The 15124-nt window shown below is 42.0% G+C and overlaps 1 protein-coding gene across 2 annotated transcripts in view; it reads left to right on the top strand.

Moving 5' to 3' along the window:
• LOC139635518 (hyaluronidase PH-20-like) overlaps positions 1-15124 on the top strand; it is a 92972-nt gene that overhangs the window by 51057 nt on the left and 26791 nt on the right. For both annotated transcript variants that reach the window (XM_071502928.1, XM_071502926.1), the window contains one exon: positions 7408-7556. The gene's annotated coding sequence lies outside the window, so the exon portion shown is untranslated. The remainder of the gene's footprint in view (positions 1-7407; positions 7557-15124) is intronic.

The following is a 15124-nucleotide window of genomic DNA, read 5'->3' as shown; positions in this document are numbered from 1 at the left end:
TCCGTGATTCCTCCCTCGTCCTCTCCCGCCGGTGCAACAATGCAGTTAGTCCCTCCATCAGCTGCCGTCTCCCCAGGAGGACTCTGTCTCGCGCAGCTTGCTCCCGAGTGGAACAATCATGCAGTCACACCTCAGGAACAGAAGGGGCCCACTCCCTCTGTTACAATCCCATCTTTCCATCTGGAGGCGTCCATGTGACGCAGTGGGTTACAGCACAGATTGCATTTTCACAAAGTTGAAGATTTCAGTCTGGCATTTTCTTGCTGTATATGTTAACTGATGCTCAAACCCTTTTTTTCCCGATTTGATTTCGCAAACACTGACAGCCCTGTAATGACAGAAGTGACAAGTTCTTGTGTTGGACCGATTTGTCTGAAAGAGGAGCTATAATTAATGGTCAAAGCCGTAAATTTGAAATGCCATAAATAATTTACCAGCTTATCAGATTTTGAATTTGGAATGAAGGCACATCAGTAGCAGGCCCAAGGCGTACCTCCATTAGTAGTGACTCTTTGACTGTCTGCCTGCCTGGTGGGCTCTGATTAGCTCTCCGTCAGCCTGTTTGTTCCTGTCTTTTTTTCTTCCTTTTGACCCACATGTCTACCTGCAGATTTGCATCCCTCTTCCTTTCTTTTCCTTCCCCTGTCTGTCTCTCCAGCTGCAGTGTCTGCCCAAACAATTTAGCCTGCCCCTTATTCTTGATTCGTCTCGCTTTTGTCATTGTGAATTTGGTTTCTTTTCCATCACCCCTCTCCCTTCATCTCTCTCTTCCGCTTCTCTGTCTCTTTCCTTACCCCCAGTGAGTTTATGTGTGTGTGTGTGTGCGCGCGCGTGTGCACGTGTGTGTGGAAAAGAAAGCGGTGACAATGTGCTCTGCCTTTCAGCCAGTCTGAAGCCAATCAATGGGAGCTTATCAGGATGTGCTCTGCTCTGCTCTGCTCTGCGGCTGTCTGCAGCCAAATCCAGAGGCAGATAGGACTGAGCTGGGCCTGTCTGGGCTGGACTCAACAGGGGGTGGAGGAGGGAAGGCTTAACAAGTGTGTGCATGTGTGCGTGTGGATGGGAGCATTCGTGCGGATGTGTATTGCTGGATGTCACAGAGAAGGATGGAGGGAGGAGTGTGTGCATGTCTTTGTACATGTGTGTTAAGGGTTTGGTGACCTAGAGTGTTTTTCAGTGAGAGAGATAGATGGTGTTTATTGATTAGACCACAACGAACGTTACTTCTGCTACATCTGTCAAGCTTTCCGTCCTCACGCAGCGTGTGTTTACCGCTCCAGATACATAATAATTTGTTGAACAATGGATCCTTAACTTCAGACAGAAGCAAACAAAAGCACGCTTCTCATTTCTAGCCAGCGACCATAATTTCTTCATTTCCGTTCTGGTTGAAATGACTGCTGTCGCGAGCAGATTTGATCAGCTATAGCTAGCTAGATTATGAAGCAAATTTTAGCTCCATTTGTTGGTTAAAAACACTGTCTTCAGCCTACAGCTGGTCATGTGAACATTTACAGCTTACACTGGAGCAGACAGACATGCTGTTTAATCCATTGATTCCACTTTTCTGTTGGATTTTTCGTTTTTTAGAGAGCTCTTAAAATAACGAATCATTCTTACAACAGCTCCATGCTGCTTTTAACATCTGAAGTTTGACAGGCGTGTTATGCCTTGCTACGGTTGCCGTGATGGGACAACCACTATTTCACAAAGGGTCAGCTGGGTGTATATGTGCCAAAAAATGATTACGATGATTGTATGACAGGGAGAGAGGGGGAGATAGGGAGTGAATGAATGTGTGTGTAATTGCTCCACTTAGGCTTTGAGCCAGCTAGCTAATTGTAGCCCATACTAAGTGCATTAGGTTAGGATGCTACACACACACACACACACACACACACATAAACACTCAAAGCATTTTCAGTCGCTGCCTTTGTACCACACTTACCTCCCCCCAAACTAGAGCGGCTGCTTCTTCTATGATTTTGCCATCACTATGGTAATCACCACGGCAACAAGTTACCTTAGTGACTTTTTCGTTGTTTTGTTTGTCTCGTCCAATTGCCACAGCTTCCTGCTGGTAATTTCCAGAGCAGACCGAGGCAGATTGCTTGAGGCAATTATAATCGTTAGCAATAATGGAGACTGTTTCTTGCCTGCACTTTTGATTTACCACCTTAATACATTTTATTAAAAGTCAAAGTAATCAATTCAGAAAATTCACCTCCTGATGAAAATCTGATATTGGGCAGAGTGGCGGCTCCCTCAGCATACTGACAACCAGAGGAGACTAATTGGGGTTTCAATTAGGGCTCTGCTGCACCAGACGGCTCCTCCTCTTTCTCTAATTAAAACCTCCAACTGGGTAATTATTGGAGGAGATGGATGGGTGAAAGAGGAACAAGAGGCACATGAAGGGATGGATGGATGGACTACAGGTGGAGGCAGGGAATGAGGGGAGGTGGATAAATGAATGGAGGTACTGGCAGAAAATGCAGAAGCGATGGACAGATGAAGGGGAAGATGGTTCAAAAAGATATGAGGAATGGAGGTGTGAAAGATGTGAATGTGGATGTCATGAAAAGTGGGAGGAAGGATATGAGGGACCATTACAGACAATCAGGGGGCTGATGAAGGGAAGGAAGGATGGAGGGGGAGGTAGAGAAGAAGGATATGATAAAGGGAGGAGTGCAATTTGTTTGGATCTCAAAGGAAGGGCAATGGGGGTCAGAGAGGACACAGAGCAGAAAGATCACTTGGCTCTAATGATCAGTCTGCAGGCTTCACTGTGTGTGTGAGTGTATAGGTGTGTGTGTGTGTGTGTGTGTGTGTAGTGGGGTTGCCATGGCGATAAGCCCCGTTCATTAGAAGGGGCCCATCAAGTAGTCAGCAGCAGGTGTCCGTCCCGGGCTCTCCGTCACGCACAAATATCTATCAATCAATCTCTAATCTGTCACAAGAGTGTTTTTAAAGTTACCTGTGCTTGTCTATTTCCTAGAAAACAATAAAGGTAAAGCCACAGAGGTAGAAGACAAAAAGACACACATTGGTAAACACACACGCTAACTCCCAATCATCACGGCTGTCACTACGTAGAGCCATCTCGGTGCAGGGAGAGAGGAGCACAGTAAGCATCCACTGGTGTGTGTGTGTGTGTGTGTGTGTGTGTGTCCGCAGCAGTGTTTCCATTCATTAACTCCTTAGCCAATCAAATGAAATTTGTTTATTCAATAACAGATGTTATTTGGTAAAAGTGAGAAAAGTTATAAAATGTGTTCATTCATGAAAACACATTTAGCATGTCATTACCACAGTTTTATTGGAACTTGTACAATTAAATTCATTAACAGATAAATAATAAAAATTCTATTATTAAAACTGTTGTCAGCAAAAGATGTGTAACTCCAGTTCCAAACAGAGTGGACTACCACAAGTCTTCCCTATGGCTGCACAGTGGTTGGTGCAGATTATCCCGCTGTGTGAACAGACACAAGACTGCTGACTCTGAAAACATGTTTTCAGGTTTGATGCCGTCTAATGCTCCAAGTCTAGTCACCAGAACGCTGCAGATGGAACCAAAGATGCTGTGTTCTCACATCCAAAAATAGCGGCACCTTTAACTGCAGCGCGACCAGCAGGTCAGCAGAACAAGTCAAAATTTCACAGTCCCTAAATACACTATTACATGTCAACAGTGTCAGACTGTTTGCAGGCTGTGTATCAGTGAGCTGTTGTCGTGTTTTCAGGGTTCACTTTGTATGAGTTTTAGCATTTTAGTGAGGAACCCTTGAGTTGTATCTCCTCACACTTGCAAGATTATTAATCTTGGACGCTGTTAAACAAACCTGTTGGAGCATGCAAGTATCTGCTGGCAGCAGTCAAACATGCTAAACTTTATTTAGATTGTTGCAAGACTCACGAAACCTAAAACCACATCTGCAGTTTTCTTCTAAATCACAGATTGACATATAAGTACCCCTCTTCATTTGGAGGCTGCACAGCCTGTTATTTTGGCAGTCATTGAGTGGGTGGACTGGTTGTTTGCTGTGAACTGCCCTTATCAGTGACAAGATCAGACCAGCATTGTTATTTGAATCAACAGATAAAACAAATGTGAAATAACTCCCATGCTATTTTGCAGGCTGTTATAGTGTCTAGTTTTCCTCCTCTCTTCCAGCAACACCTGCCGTCCAACATTTTAAAAATAATTTGTATTGTATACGCTACAAGTGCAATTAAAGATGCTGCAAATCTTACAAGCCCTTACAGACTCATACACCGTCACATATTGCTTTCACAGCAATCCTTAAATTCCTCTGGTGTATTGAATTTAATTAATCCAAGGCCACAATGCACCTAAGATGTAAGAACTCTGCAGCATGTGCAGTGCACCACAGCAAACTTGATTTTCAGTGTACAGATAAACAGTGACAGCTACTCTTGCTGGGCTCCACATAAAAGTACATACATCTCTCTTCAAATAAACAAACACTGGAGAGACTTTCTGAACATTATTGATTTATTAAACCCAAGGACAAAGCTGAAGGATGAGTCAAAACAACAGAAATGGCGTTTCCTCTGAAATGACAATAACACCTTATTGATTTAATACTTATAGAACAGCGGGATGCTATGAGTGAGCTATGAGTTGAGTTTTTAGTCTGCAACGCAATATGATTGTGCAGGCTGAGCATAATTTTGAGCCTTCCATATTCCAGCTACACTACTGAGTATGACTGAGCTCAGGTGCCTTAAACAATAAATACAGCAGTTTGTCAAAGTACAAAGTTCTATATTAAGGCTCAAAGGGTACGATGACTGTGGCGAGAAAAGTAATTACCTCTCAGAGATGAGTACGTGTACTCTGACAGTGTTTGTAATTGCAACTCCTGGGACTCCTGGGACTGTGTGTCTGCTGTAATCCCAGCATGCTTTCATGCATGCATGTCCACTTTATTGCGCATGCCTGTGAGTGTCCTTCCCCGCCAGCGATGTAGTCAGAGGCACAGTAGGTGCTGCAGAGAGTAATCAAATGTCAGCGTGTCAGTAAACAGTCGGGCAGGACGGTGCAGTCAAGATGCTTCCAGCTGTGACTGTAAGGGTGGACAAGACTTGCCATTTGAATGCATCACCCCTACCACCCGCTCCATACGGTCCCCTATACACTTCATTTTATTTATCTTTAAGCATGGTTAATGCGTTCATTGATTTCCCCAGAGAATTTCCTCTAATGGTGACGCAGAGGAAAGTTGTCTGACAGCACTGGAAGGCAGCATCTGCTTGTTGCTAATGTGGCTGTTGGTGTGTAGTTGGTGAATGTAGCGATAATGAGGTAAACACTGAACTTTTAGAGCCAACACTCATTTGGCTGCACAAGCTGTTTGTAGTAACGTTGGGCCTTTGTTTCTGCAGGTGACTGTGGTTAACTGACACATGCAGGGTGAGCTGCCTCTTTAAAGGTGGAACTTTTCTTCTTCTGTACTTAAATTATCCTACCAGCTGATTACAGCAATCAGTTTTATGTTCTTTCATGTGAAGTGGTTACTGGCTCATATGTAATTAGCTTGTCAAACTGTGGCAGGTGATGAGCCGTGGACTCACACGGTGGAGTCATGCTGCCAGAAGAACCTCCTTCCACAGCACTAGAAATCATCACAAGAGGGAAAAGCACAGGTGTCAGTAAAAACCGAGCCAGAACCTGTTGCGACCAAACTTAGTCATTTCAGGGTTTCTGCAGACAGAACAAAATCTGACTGTCACTTACTTCTAAGAGGCTTTACAGAATCTTTCTCTTTTGTCTGAGAGACTCCATGTACAATCTAAAGAGCCTCTGACATAAAACCTGGGGATATTGGGGGAGTTTCTCCTCTGATCTCTTAATCTCAAATAGGACAGCCTAATTGGAAGCTAAAACCAGACAAAGCTCATGTAGTGCCTATCCTCTGAACTAAACAAGGATAATCTGTAGAAAGAATGAACATTTCAGGGTACTTTTATTTTAGCAGGAATTTAAGTGTACGGTCAAATTAAAATCAGGGAAATAAAAAGGGCAGAGTCGCAAATAAGTGGTTACCACTTTGTAAGTAGGGTTAATTATTTTATCATTATTTATGTAAGTGAAAATCCATTAGAAAATAAACAAAAAATATTAACCCATTTGCACATCACTTTTTAGTGTAGCCGTTTCTATATTTGTACTTACTTTGAGCAACTCTGGTGCATAATCAGCAGCTCATTTGCATTTTATCCTCGTTTCTCCCCTCACCTTCTGTAACTAGAAGAATTTTCTGGGCTGTGCTTATCACAAGAGGACCTTACTTAATATGAACTCCTGTCAGCTTTGGGTTCTGGAAGCAGGTTATGCCAATATTTTTTATTTAAACCACATTTTCTTCTTTACAAATCTGAATACACGGGTGTAAAACCAAAACCTTTTCTTTCTTTGTATTTTTTTGATGTAGGAGCCAAATACATTTTTTTTTAGTTCTTTTTTTTTTTTTTTTAGGTTGTTTGATATTCAGTAGATATCTCATTTGGGACTGAGGCGCTCCCTCTGTCATAAAAATCCATCAAATATTGGCTGAGTAGAAATTCAGACATCTGATAGTGTCTGTACAGTGAGCCAGGCCATTATAGTCTGCTGAAGGGTGGCATATTTAGCTTGCTTGCTGGCCTTCCATCATTTGCAGCCAGAATTTAAATGTGATATTGTGCCTTGCTGGAGGACTGAGACACATTCAACCATCTTGAACTGAAGTAGGCAAATGATCCTTCTATAAATAATGCACAGGGAAAAAAGCACCATGTGAAATATGTTGTTACTTGTTTGAAACTCCACTGTCAGACATTTTTAAGGTATTTTTTATTGCTTTAGAAAACAAGATTCGAGAATTCAATAATGTGTAAACACTAGCGAAAGCAATGCAAGCGACTGTAAAGAACAGTATGTATGACAGGACAGAAGCGGAATGAGGATTGACTGAATGAATGAGTTCAGTTCTTGTCACTCTCTGTGTAAGGAAACTGAGATGATGCTGCAGCGACTGTGCATATTTCTGCTGCACTACCGACTAGAACAAGTCACAGTCCCGTATGTCCTATGAATTTTACAACACAGTTTTTTTCCCCACATAGACGAGGAGTAAACATGGCTCTGTTATTGCCTTGTTGTTAGTTTACTGAGGAAAAGTTTGGAACATCCAATGTAAAACGACCAAACTGATATCTTAAAGGGGAAACGTGTCATCAGCAAAACTTTGGAAATAAATGTCAGAGTGTGTATTAACAGATAAGATGAACACACATGTGCGCAGTGTATGAACTATAAAATGCAATGCCGGTAGATCTTCATATTTCATTTGACCGTGAGTCTTTCAGTAATTGTCCACGATGTCGTGTCTCTAACAGGCCGACCCTGACGTGCTGACCTGCAGTTCAGACTTGGCCCCTGGAGGAGGAGAGGGGAGAAAAGACCTTTGAAGTGAAATGGATTCCCATCAGCCGCAGAGCTTTAACAGAGTAGCGGCTCAAAGCTCTGAAATAGAAAGTGACGGCAGGTAAAGGATGACCACATTTCATTGCACTCAAAGCTGATAGGTGGTGTGTGTGTGTGTGTGTGTGTGTGTGTGTGCGCGCGCGCGCAGAGCTTGAGACATGAAACCTGCAGAGTTGAGTGTGTGTGTGTGTGTGTGTGTGTGTGTATGTGTGTGCGTGCGCGTCTTTTCGATTTGAGGTGGAGGTCCTTTGCTTCACTGCACATGCACACACACACACATGCACATGCATATCCACACACACGTGGGAATGCTGATGCGGAGACCCTTCATTGAGCACGTCTCAAGCTCATCCAAGCATTCAGTCCTCACAGTGACCTAGAAATGAATGACAAGGCAAACAAAAGCTACAGACGCTCACTCTCTAAGGGTCAGGAATTCTGTCAGCAGGCAGAGTCTGTATCTGTAAGGAACAGATCTTCTGGTTTGAGAGAAATATTGCGCAATGTTGTATTCACCATGAAAGTTTCTGAGAATGTAAAAAGGCTCCAAAGATCATAGAACTCACTGAAGACGCTGAAGCCAGATAGAAAATCTGAACAAAGCCTGGCGCACAAACGCCAGTGTCAAAGTATGTAGGAAATCTTTTACCTTATTGTACCACAGCCAACAAACTGATGCCTTTAAACTCTTCCCAACCCTGAACACTGTCTTGCTGTGTACTGGGTTATTTTATTATGTTATTGTAGACAGTGTTTCCATCTTAACAACCTTCAATAGATATACACTGATGAAGGTCATTGAGTATACTGTATACTTGAAATAGATGTGGAAGTAAGCAAGACAGACATTTCCTTTCTCAAGTTCTATATTGCACTTGCACTATATTGCACAGAAATGCCCAACTCCATCGTCAAGGTTGCAGATGACACGTTAGTGATAACTTCAGTCCAAAGCCAGCCACCACTGAATTGCTTTCACTGAATGTCAACAACAGCAATGAACTGGCTGTGGATTTAGGGAGCGGAGAGACTACACACCATCAGCAAGACCCTGACATGGTCTGTGCACACTGTTGGCAAAAAAGGTGAGGGAACGCCTTTACCACATCAGAAAGTTTAAGAAATTCAGAGTCTGTAGGGGTCTGTAGACCTTTTTTTTTTGTGGTGCCGTGGGAAGCGTCCAAAGAGGGGGCATCACCAACTAGTATAGGAACTGTTGCTCAGGATCATAGAGCCCAACAGAGAGTGGTTTGCTCAGCCGAGCGTACACTTCCCCCTCTGCCTTACTTATATATCAGAAAGTGCAGCGTCAGAGCTCGCAGCAATATAAAGGATCCTTACTGTGCCAGCAACAACTTGTCCAGCTTCTCTATTCTTCCTGTATAGCCACAAGTCCAATATGGAGCAACTAAGAAAAAGCCTTGTGAACTCTGACCTCTGTACACCCTCAGCTTGGTCTGGCACATTGTATTTGCACTGCCCTGCACGATGCATTTGTCCTATTCTACATGTTGTGTCTTTATAATTTGAGTGCATTGCATTTTACTACACATATTACTTGTGTGACAAATAGACCCGTGAATCCTCAAAAACATTTTCATTAAAAGCAAATGGTTGTAGATGGTGAATTTGTCAGAGTCACTTGAATATATCACTAATTGCAACGAGATGTGGTGTTATAGGGTTGAATGGTATCCATAGCAACAAGAGTAATCAGGTGCCCACGGAAAAGTAGGTGGCTGTGCACACAAAAGTATGGTGATTATGACCCATCTGTGCTATTTTATATTAACGACTACGCAGCTACACAGGCTTTTCACCTGGTGCTCCACTGACATGACACACAATTCTCTGCCAAAGCAGCTGCTAGACAGAATGTTTTAATGGAGCAAGGTTAAATATGAAATTCTCACTTTTTCTCTTTCACTCAAAAACCATTCGGTGGCAAAATGCACACAGCAGGAGAGTTAGAAAATAAAATCCTCAGCTTCTAGCCGGAAATAGACCAATACAACTAAAGCAAAGAAGGGAGTCTAATATTGCGCTTTGATGTGTATTTTTCAGTTGCGGACCAGATTGAAGGGTGAGTTGAACTGTCTTTAGCTGAACAAAGGAGGCAATCAAAAGACACAGTACGCAGAGCGACACAGCGTGCCCTCGCCCTCACCCATGTTAACTTACATCCAACTGTCATGTCGACTCACAGAGACTGGAAATGGGCAGGAGATGAGGTTTCGACCCACTGAGTCACATCTTGACTGGCTCTGTCTTATACATAAACATGAAATGCAGCAATTGTCTGTGTGTGTGTTCATATGTGTGAGGACATTGCTGAGCTGCACACTAAAGACTGATGGTTTTCAAGGTGTCTTAAATGTTCTAAAGAGAGCATTAATCTTTAATATCTTCACCTTGAAATGATGAAATATATCATGTATAAATAATTCAATAACGCAAATATAAGTTGACACAAATGCTGTGCCATATTAATTGATGTTATATGAGATGTCACAGTAAAACAGGAGCTCTTGATTTGCAGTAATAATAAGCTTGTGGTATAATTTTGCTCTACATGACAACGCTTTGTGAAGTTATCTCATTAAAGCCTTGATGGAGTCCATGTAAGCTTGGATCTAAAAAAGAACTGATTCGATTAGGCAAACGTCAAAGGTTCAAGGTCACAGTGACCTCACATTCTTATGAACGCCATATATCAGGAACGCCCAGAGACAATTTCATTACATCTAGCTCAAACATTCACTTCACTTTTTATATCCTAACTATGACACAGTTTAATACAAATGTCTAATAGGATAAAATGAAGTGATGACATTTTACATCCAAATGGTCAAAGGTCAACTTCGCCGTGACATCACAATGTTCAGCGAAAAAACACTTCTGACCATTATTCAACGCTGTAACTCAGGAACCTGTGACCTCATTTCCTTGAACATGGCTGGTTAGCGGAGGCGTACGACCGCGAAGTGATAATTGTAGTTTACAAAACTTTTTTGGCTAATTAAGGGCTCCCTCTCTCTCTCTCTCTCGCTCCCACACACACACACACACACACACACACACACACACACACAAACACACAAACAGTGCTTTTCTACTGAGCAGATTTGCGGTAACCTGTGTTACCTGTGTTAAAATGTACATGAAAATACCTCCCATCTGGTCTGGGAATACCTTCAGATCCCGCAAGAGGAGGCTTAGGATGTGACTTGGTCCCTTGCTTAGCTCGACCCAGATAGGCAGTGAGAAAATGAATGGATGGATGGATAGATGAAAGGTTTGTTTAGAACATTACACTGTTGTTCTTCTGTGTGACACCTGCATCTTCACACATCTTGGTGCTGCAGGTATTAATTCAGTCGTGCCATTTTCATCACCCATATGCTTAGTGTTGTTCTTTTTTCAAAGCCATTTTCTTGCATCAGGGTAAAATTGTATGTGTTAGACTTTTAACGAACAGTCATCCCACAGTGGTTTCCTGCATTTAAACAGGACCGAGAACCTATAAAGATTCTGTCAGAAACACTGCTTAAATAAATTGGCAGCTACACACAACTCAGCATCTCATCTCTGACTAAATCCCATTCTACCTACTCTTCGGAAAGTGAAATATTTATCTTGTTTTTTCTGCAACACTGAACAGTAGTTGACTTGTGTTGCTAAATTATGTATTTATTCAACACAAGCGGACACATTTGAATGTTTTTTTTTTTTTTTTGACCAGCCGGATCAAACTGCTGCCATTAAAATGTATGAGAGGGAAGGATAGTGCTGAGAAGATGAGAAATGAACGGATGGATGGAGAGGCAGGAGACAGAAAGAAGGTATAGAAAGAGAGAGAGGGTGAGAGTCAAATAGAGGGGGTGGGATGTTGCTGAGCAGTTCCCAATGGACAATCTCAATATATCTTTGCAATATAACACAATCTTCAAAATGAAAAGTCTCAGTAAATACTGAAATATAACATTGGTTTAAAACAGCTCCTGAGGTGTGTGTGTGTGTGTGTGTGTGCATGCATTTACGTGTGCACGCTTGTGTGACTGCTAGTGCTTTACTTTCTACGTGATTGCATGTTTCTATCTGCTTGTACACCTGCAAATGTACTATAGCAAAGAACTGCTGCCCACTGACACAATCATGTCCACAAACAGATATGATAAACAGCAAAGTTCTGAGGTTTTTCATGCTCCAAAACTGGACATCTTCTTGTATTTTCAAGTCAAAATATAAGCCTTCTTTGAAATGCAAGACAGGCTAAATCCAAAATTATAGCGACTACCTTGTTTCAAGAAGGACTGGGTAGATATTCCTGAGGTCCTTGTACCTGGCATTCTGTCAGCCGTCTTTGATGTTGGGGTTTTTAGTTGCTTACACTCGCTTGCCACTAGCAGCCTGTCCTCTGAAGTGACTGATAGACAGCTTCACTATCCAAACCCATGCATATAGAAAGAAACTGGCTCTTGAATAGCTGTCCACTGTCGTGCCCACTATGGATGAAAGGGTTGGTAATCAACAGGTTGCAAGTCTTTGTTACTCTGTGTTGTGTAAATGAGTATAATTGACTTTTGTGGACATTTGTAGGCAGTGGCACAAACTGAAAACATAACTTATCACATTAAAAAGCTGCTATGGTGAACACGTTAGCTAATGGTTTCCTATCAACACATCCAGCAGGCACAGAGCACCCGTGGCATTCATTTGAATTAATGATGAATGACGACTAAGACGACTAGGCCCACTATTAACCCTCCTTTTAGCTCTGTTCTGGACACCCCCAACTCCAGAGGGAAGTATCTCAAATAGGTTCTTAGCTGCTAAATGATCCTCTGTGTTCAGCAGCTATGCTGCAGGTTGCAGATATAACATTCCACAAGCTCACATTACTCTCATACATTGGTTACTAATGTCTCTCCTCTGAATGGCTGGTCTATTTAAATGCAAGCTACACAACAGAAAAAAGGAAAATAGGAGAAAGTTAGAGAGATGGTAACTTAACTCCCTGGTTACCTAGCAACCTCTTATAAAACACAGCCAGAAAAACCTTAGCCCAGCCAGATTGCTTGGCTGGGACTTCCTGTTTTTAATGAATGCCCAGTTGCACTTGGAAGAAAACAGAAAGGTGGGAGTGCGTCTCAACAAACACTAAAACCTGCAGCTAGTGCAAGAATCTCTGAGCAGCCATCTCAAAACAGTCTTTATGGATTCTCCCTCTGTGGACAGGAAGTCCAGGTCTAAATATACATGAGATTACACCAGCTATACAGGGATGTAAAACGGAACTGAGGAGAAAAGCACAGATGTTTTTTGATGTTGTATACGACCAAAAATACTATTTGCAGTCAGAAACCTGGGTAGATAAAAACATGTTATCAGCAGCAGTGCTGGCCATTGATTTTCCCTCAGCACCAGCCATAGTCTATCCCCTTTTGATGCACTGAAAGCAGAAAATACTGCAGCATGGATATTGAACCCTGTTTTATTTTAATTCCAGCATCAAGCTGTTTTCTTTAACTTCATAAAATTGTAAACAGCAGCTCAGCTAGCTTTGTGTGGTTAAAAATTTAAAAAAAACAGCCTTTTCAGCATATCTCCATGGGGTGGATGCTCAGATCAGATCATTTCTGAGGTTATCCACGGCCAAAAATAAACTGTTTTGCTTACTGGAAAAAAGTGGTCAGTCACAGATTAAACACAGATTAAACATTGTCAACATACTGAAACCTCATCTACTGACTCATTTCACTCCATAATTTTATATGAAAGCGGGGACGAAAACTGATTGATATCTATTTACTTGCAAAAAGACAAAAACCAATAGACAGTTTCTCATTTATCCTGGATGCAAGTCAATATTTTTGTCTGATACAAAAATCAATTGTCCATCAAACATGACATGTGGCACAGTTGTCCCTGCCCTGTGACCAAAGCATCAATACTGCTGTATATTGTTGTGTAACTGTACTGAATTGGTCCGTCAGAGCTGAAAATAGCAGCACAATAAAAGAGATTAAAAAGTGACAGAAAAAAAAAAACTGGATCAGAACTTCTCAGTGTTTGATCATGAAAAGACTTTGCTACAATAGGAATCTGAATTGGGGAAAAATGGCTTTTCAAGACAGTCACATGATGAGACAACAAAAAGACAGATAAACAGACACACACACACACACACACAGTCGGGCCTGCAGACACTTTTGCAAGCATACTGCTGATTGGGGCTGATTGAGTGTGAGCGAGTGCACTGGCAGGAGGCCAACAGTTTTGGGGAAATTATCAAAATGAGTGGCACATCGCCTATCAGCTTTTTCTGGGACGAGATGCCCCGTCACACACACACACACACACACACACACACACACACACACACACACACACACATGCAGAGCTTCTTCTGTAACAGAGGGAGGAGATAGGAGAGACAGCAGATAAAAGCCTGAACTGTGGCACATTTCAAAGTGAACAATTCCCCATTTTTCATCAGACGTTTCATAATTGGGCTTCTTTATTCTCTGCCTCAGAGATAACTGACAGATAGTTGGTGGATTTGATTCAAAGTGCAAAATGAGCAGTTGATTGGACAATAATGGACTAAAAATAAGACTACCCAAATGCATTTTAGGCTCTTGAACTAATGTTAAAAATGCTTGATGTACTATTTTAATCATTTGTGTGTGAACAATTGAAGCTCTCAGGGTTTTAAAGCAGATAAACACAAGTACAACATCTTTGAATCTGTTTGGTTTGTAAAAGTGAATGATGCTTTTCTCTGCAAGAAGACGGCTTGTTTCTCCTGGCCTCTTGCTTTCTCACTCTTTTTTCCTCCACATCTCTACAACCACTGTTCTCTCTTGACATGAGACAGAGTAAGACAAAGAGACCAAATGAAAGAGACCACCTCCTCAAAACAGTGGGAGTGAGCGGCGTCCTCTTGGGGGGGACTGCGTAAGACGTCCTTGGTGCTTGCGGAAGCTTCCTGGCATCTGCTCAGTGTTCCAGAACGACAGCTAATTCTGTTACAGGAGGTATAAACAGTTCTGTTCTGCGTCCTTATCGCGAACACAGACCCAGGATGTCGGCCGCTGTCGTCATCGTTGTATAACACTTTGGAAGCAACAGACAAAAACAAGGCAACAGAGAGGAGAGAGAGAGAAGGGGGGTGTGTAGGATGTGTTGGGAGAACTGAGAACAGTGATACATCGCTGATGAATATTTTAAAGGGTCCTCTGTTATGTGAGGAGGAAGAAAAATGAAGACACTTTTTTGCTATAGTACAGCTGTAGAAGGGGGATCTTAAGGAAATCAGGACAGGAGGACGCACTCAGAGACTTATTCCCATGGAGGAAAAGAGTTAAGTTCGTCTCTCATAAGAAAACCTCACTTTCATTACTGAAGAAAAGTAAAGTCAGTGTGTGTGTTCACGTTTAAAGTTTTCTTCTATTCCAAAACCACTCTTAACCACAATACCTCTTACCTTCCTTTTAATATTAATCTTCTTAACGAAGAATGGGAAATTCAAATGTGGCTATTTTTGTAAATTCAAAATATGTACTTAAAGGGGCACTTCACTCATAAAGATCAGTTTAGTCTCAGCTTGAGTCTAGAGACTTACAA

Source organism: Trachinotus anak, unplaced genomic scaffold, assembly GCF_046630095.1.
Source record: "Trachinotus anak isolate AG129_WGS33_773 ecotype Australia unplaced genomic scaffold, CSIRO_AGI_Tana_v1 ptg000018l, whole genome shotgun sequence".
Lineage (NCBI taxonomy): Eukaryota > Metazoa > Chordata > Actinopteri > Carangiformes > Carangidae > Trachinotus > Trachinotus anak.
Note: the sequence above shows the minus strand (reverse complement) of the source record. Positions and strands in the feature narration are given on the sequence as shown.